Source organism: Lytechinus variegatus, chromosome 10 (assembly GCF_018143015.1).
Source record: "Lytechinus variegatus isolate NC3 chromosome 10, Lvar_3.0, whole genome shotgun sequence".
NCBI lineage: Eukaryota > Metazoa > Echinodermata > Echinoidea > Temnopleuroida > Toxopneustidae > Lytechinus > Lytechinus variegatus.
The window spans coordinates 1,626,658-1,633,612 of NC_054749.1; positions in this window are offsets into that span (position 1 = coordinate 1,626,658).

The following is a 6,955-nucleotide window of genomic DNA, read 5'->3' on the forward strand; positions in this document are numbered from 1 at the left end:
GGTACTCGGTGCTTTGTGTTCGACAAACAAGCAAGAATTCAGCAACCAATTGGTTAATATGTTATCATGATATCACTTGTTTGGGAATTGTTTTCATATTGCAAGTATGTATAAAAATGATTTTTGTGCAATGTTCAACATCCTATGGTTATATTAACAATCTTTCTCTGTACTAAGGCTGTGGATAGATAATGAATCATTTGATAAAAGTCAGCTGTTCTTTGTAGTGCGAGCTACTGAGGTGTGGTGTATGGACAATATGGGGTCCAATATACATGAGAAAGTTCAAATTATATCAATTTTCATTTCAGGTTTGAATTCTGAACTTTATATTGATTGGATATAATTTTCCCGAATTCAGGAATTATCTTGAAAATAACAGCTCAGTCAGTGTAGTCAATTCTTTTTTTTTTTTAAGTTTACCATGATTGTTACCATTACGAGGTATGAAAAAATTTCACTTATTTCATAATCTTTACGATAGCTGTGGTGTGTTTGATATCAATGGCACTTCTTTAAAAAAAGTATGTTGCATCATCATTTTGGAGTGACCTCCATTGTTGTGTTAGAAACTGCATTCCTATTCTCAGTCCATGACACGTTCAGGGGCCTGTAACACAAAACTTAGCAATGATCGTAGAACATTTTCCTACGATTGATTCCATTGACTACAATGTACAATCAATCGTACGATCAATCGCTAACCTTTGTGTTACGGGACCCAGGTGGGTGTTTCATAAAGCTGTTCGTAAGTTAAGAGCGACTTTAAGAACGACTGGTGATGCTTTCTTGCGGTAAATGACATACAACCAAAATGTTCATTGGCGATGGTTTACGCGTAAGAAAGGATCACCAGTCGTTCTTAAAGTCGCTCTTAACTTAAGAACAGCTTTATGAAACACCCACCTGGTCTCTTTTCTCGAAGATACTGTTTACTTTATCTTGCCAAGGTCAGGGGTTTTAATAATTAGGAAATAATGTTTTTTTGTTTGATGCAATACTAGAGTAAAAGATATTATTAACAAAATTTATAGAGGTTGTCATGATGGATTACAATATAAAAAATCATGCATCACTGTGATTCATTATGAATGATATCTGTGACCTTTATTTTACTTGAACCATGGCTTGGGGATATCCTAACGCCAATTCAAAAGAAATTATGGAGATCACAAATTTATTAGTTGCTCTGATATATTGTTGTTTTTATTCAGTATTACTGTTTATATTCTCAGTTCAGATAACAATTTTCACTAGTCATCTGTAGTTGTATGCATAATGATTATATGTCCTTATTAATAGATGATAATATATAACACTTGCATGAATAATATTGATATAAATAATATATGCTGGGCCTTGTCTGAAGGCTAGATGTTACCCCCAAAAGAAATTGTTCATTTGTTTTAAGAGAGCTGAAAATAGTGCTACAAAGAGTTTCCAGTAAGATGTGGGGTTATAAGTATATACAGAGAATTATTTACTTGTATGTTCCATGTACTGGTTTAAAATGTATATTTCGTATAAAATCAAAAGTTCTATATTGTGATATTCACAAAAAATGGTAGATGGACAATTATATTGGATTTCATTATTGATTTTGGAATTGGAATGCCATACAATCGGAAATTACACAAAGAATGAGCATGTATCTATTTTAAACTTGCAAGGCTTTGAGTCTTTGTCTTTTATTCAAATTGCACACACAGAGTATATACTATGGCAGATAATACAAAAAATATTTCATGGAATCAATCAGGGGTGTGAGAGTTCAGATTTCTGGCTGATTTCAGATTTTTTGGCTTTCCTATGTACAAAAAGTATGGGAGCTCTTTCTATTTCAGACTTTTTCAACACTCTTCAGCTTTTTTCAGATCTTTTTATTTGTGACCACTCACACCCCTGATAAATGAAATATGATTTCAAGAAGGTTAAGGTGACAAGATAGCTCTGGACACTGTCAAGCCTACGAAGCCCGACTGTCATTTCAGTCATGATCCTGGTCACTCAAGGGTTCATTACATGCCGCAGCGCACAGAAAAATCAAGCCATGAGAAGTCGTGTGTTGTGGACGACAGAAGTGGCGTCGCAGCACGTGCGACCCACTAGTAAGAAATCAACCACCAAACGCGGTTCTGTGAGCGAGGTTAGTGTACTTATACTGACCTTGCAATACTATGGTATGTCAATGCTGTACACAGCACACAATTTAAAAAAAAATCATTAAAATATCACTTTTGTGACCAAAAATACTAATTTCCGTACAGTTTCAATTTATTTTTCATTAGTAACTTGGGGGGTTTTGTATTCACCAGAGGACTCAAAAACTTGAATTTTGGGCATATTTTTGTGAACGTCCTCTATTAGTGGAAAGTAATATGGCAAGACAATTGTAGATTTTCAATCTCTATTTTTAATTAAGAAAAAATAATTTAAAGAATCAAATTTAATTAAGAGCCAAGTTATATGATGAAATAGCTGTAATGGAACCTGACAGTGTCAAAAATAATCAAGCATCTGTCCCAAAGAAGAGGGGAAAATAAGCCAAACATTGCCAACCTTATTTCACCATTCAGGGAGAGTAACAGAGAACAAGGTGATATCATAACCTTGTTCATAGAATGAGTGGCTCCTGGTGAGATCCATGACCTTTTCTTCACAATACAGAATTATTGTCACTTCAGTACATTATACTGTCAATCCACTGGATTGACCAGCAAAGTATCTCAGTCTTATGGAAAACCATTCCTTATCAATCATGTTTACATGAAGTGTTGGCAAGACTTCCATACGTCTCCTCCACTAAAATTGAAAAAAAAAAAATGGAGAATGTTTGTCTAGAATTATCTAACATAAGAGATATAGGAAGGAAAAGTTGGATACATACCAAAATATGGCTTTATTCCGTAAAATTTCGAGTGTGTGTAATTCCCAATGGCATTGGTTTATTCAGTCAGAAAAATAAATACCCAATACTCTTGGAGAAAAGGCTAGTCGTGATATCGGTTGATAACCATTATCAAACCCATGACTTTCAACAATTCCTGCAAGCTCAGCAAGGCGACAGACTGGAGATGCTTCATTCTACAGCGAGAGGCTGGAATCCAAGTACCCATTGGAAGTAAGAAGAAAAAAAAGAAAACTAACACAAAAGAGGGTTTTGGAGGAGTATATTTTTCAAATTAGTGGAGGGGACATAAGTCTTTCCAAAGTGTTACAGGTGGAATAAACAATATTGTAAATCAGCTCTTACCGAAGATTTGATCCTCTGGACCCTTGACACAAAGCTCAGCCATAGGCCAGTACGCTGTTCCATTCTGTGCATGAGCAAAGGAAGGCCACTTGAACTCAAATGGCATGGTGGTTTGATACTCGGTGAGATCAGCACCAACTTTGATGTCTCCATTATCCAAATACTGACTGTGGACTGACTGTAATTGTCACGTCCGTTAGCAACTGGTATTTAATAGTAGGTCGGGTACATTGCAACAGCAACATGGTAATGCATTCAAAGTAGGAATGCAACATATACAATGTACCTTCATCAAGTTTTCATTGATGCACAATTCAAATCACCAGGGGCCCGTTTCATAGAGGACTTGCAACTGTTGTAACTTTGCCATAATGGTAACTACCATGGTAACAGGGCTCAGCAGCCAATCAAAATCAAGGTTTCCATGGTGGTTGCCATAATGGCAAAGTTACAACAGTTCCAAGTCCTTTATGGAACGGGCACCTGCAATTTTTACATCCTGCTATGTGAGGCATTTTTTTGTCTATCAAAATGGAAGAATTTGAACAAACTCGCCTGTCAGCTAGCCAGGAACTGGTCTATTGATGGTACAGTGGATACATGTATGTCTAATTAAATCAATCACAAACACCATAAAGACTAGTCACTCTTAACTTTTGTGAAACTGGGTACTGTGTCATGAAAGGTCTACTCAAGACCATATAGATGTTTACTTGAAAATATAGAAATAAATCAACCACCTACGTGTCCTTATAGTTGTCTGTATGTAGTGTTTTGGGTGTTGCAAGAAACGATTGCAAATCAATTTTATGTCCCAATTGATTATAAGTCTTGCAAATTTACAATTGATCAGTGGTCTTCTTGAATAACAAGAACAAATTGACTTGTTTTAATCAAAATTGCGTAGACCACAGGGGTGTGAGAGTTCAGATTTTTATCTGATTTCAGATTTTTTGTCTTGATTTTCAGCTTATATTTTACTTTGCTCTGTACAAAAAGTTTGGGAGCTCTTTCTATTTCAGACTTTTTCAATACTCTTCAGCTTTTTTCAGATCTTTTTAATTGTGACCACTCACACCCCTGGTAGACCAATTGATTGCAAATATTTTCCAAACCATCCAAATACCAAAACTAACACCAGATTTGAATTCACCCACTGCATCCACAAGATAAAAATTGGGTGTATGACTACCTAGTTCTTGATTGTATGTGATGCTGCTTGTATACAAAGGTCGCGTATTAAACTGTGTAAAAATACATTTTGGATGGTACATGTACATGAGCGAAGGTACATACGTTGCACATGGTGTTATGACAATTGCTCCTGCAACTATTGCTCTGGGGTTAATTTCATCTAAGATTTAGGGTTAAGCCAGGCTGACACTTGCACGACTTTCGGCCACGATTTTGTTGTGGCAAGTTGTGCCATTTTGGGGCACGAACTGGGAGGCTCCCGCACTGTTCACGACTTGTTCACGCATAGTTCACGAATGCGTGCCCGTCAGTGTCCACATTGACACAAACTGGCACGACGAGTTCACGCATAGTTTACGCACTTCCCGCCTTGGCACGACGAGTTTGTGCAATTCGGACAGTGTCGTGCTGAACTACTCGTGAACTCGACGTGAGCTCTCCATGAACTATTCGACGAGTTCACGAACAGTTTGCACATAGTTCACGACCCGGTCGCTAAATTTTGTTGTGACCAAAATTTTGAACATTTCAAAATTCTTGTCCCGACATGGCACGCGCATACTTCACGCCAGTTAACGACTGGAGTCGTGCCAATGCGTGACACAAAATCGTGCAAGTGTCAGGCTGGCTTTAGGGTTGCAGTGGGGTTTTTGTTAGGTTTAGGCATAGGCGGCGGAAGCGGGGGGACGTGTCCCTCCCTAAATTTGAGGAGGGGGGGACGGTCCCCCCCTAAAATTTTTAGGTTGAGAACCTTTTTTTCTTTTTTTTTTGCTTGTCAAATTTTTTTCTTGGGTTGTCCCCTCCTAAAATTTTTGGCTTCCGCCGCCAATGGGTTTAGGGATAGGTTTTAGGAAGGGTATAGTGTTAAACCAAGGGTTGAAGTTTGTTATTCGATCAGTGTGTGGAATTTAAAGCAGAGCAATTGTCGCCAGAGCAAATGTCATGGAACCATTGCCCATCCACCCTCCCATTTGCTTATGTACAATATAGAATATACAACAATCATTAAATTTGGACAATACAGAATATGCAACAATCATGAAATTTGTTATAAGAAGTTAAAGGTCAAGTTCACCCCAGAAAAGTGTTGATTTGAACAGAGAAAAATCAAACTAGCCTAGTCCTGAAAATTTCATCAAAATCGGATGTAAAATATGAAAGTTATGACATTTCAAACTTAAGTTCCGCTTATTTTTCAGAAAAGAGTGATATATACAACTCACTGACATGCAAAATAAAACAGTCAATGATATCCCTCACTATTTCTTATTTTTTATTGTTTGAATTGTACAATATTTCATTTTTACAGATTTGACAATAAGGACCAACTGGACTGATAGTGTTAAACAATGCTAATTCTGCTCGTTCTGGGAGGAATTAATCATTGTTTTACTTGACAATGAGAATATTAGAATATTTCATATAATAAAATTTTAAAAAAGACTTAGTGGGTGAATAACTTCATCAGTCTACTCATTTGCATACCGTCCACGATGTGCATATAACTGATTCTTGAAATTAAGCAAAACTTTAAAATTTGTATTTTCCATCCGATTTTGATGAAATTTTCAATGTTATTCTTGTTGGATTTTTCTCTTTTTATTCAAATCAACTTTCTGTTGGGGTGGATTTGTCCTTTAAAATGCTGAGTGGACAAGCCAATAGACTAACTACAAATCATTGGATAAAAATAACACTCATCAACTGCAAATGGAATTTGAATACAAAATAGCACCTCTTGCTAATGAAGCAAAATAATTTTTTTTGAATATTCAATTCATTTAAGCAATAAAAATGTATTTCATAAAAATCTCATGCTATAGATTTGACTTTCTGTCAAGACAAGCTCACAACATGAAAGTACTGTAAATTTCCATATCCTCCTTGTATTAGTATATTCAAAGCAGTTCAGGTAAATTCTTATTTGGTGTCACAACGTAATGAATATGCTCCTTCGACAAATGATGCAGTATTTGGTACCCTGGGGTACCAAATGATAATCCGCCATTTTGTTGAATTATTTATTTTATTTTTTGCGCTGTACCCTGGGTTACCAAAAATGTGTGCAAGTATATTTAATGTTTTGTACAGATTTTTTTTTTCTTTTTAGTGTTCTTATGTAACAATTGATGCATGCAAATGGTAACTTTATTCTAATTTTCATGTTCTGTTCTAATCTTCACTGTTCAATAATGAGTTTTGGGACTATAAGCTAATCTTTTGTGTAAGTTAGCTGACGAAAAGTATACTTAAATTCTTAAGTATAACATAATTTGTTTACTATTATTGGCATTAGATTGTATCAAAGAAAGGAAATAGGCGTTGTGATCATTGTCCCCATTCATTGTCATGATTGTCGCACCGATCATACGACCGTGATCACCATGACAACAATGTAACTGTACACTATTACAACACGAGATGGCGCTGCACAACGCCGTACCCCGGGGTACTACGGTACCCCGGTGTACGGCGTGGTGCATCAAATGCTCAAGCATTTCATCAACA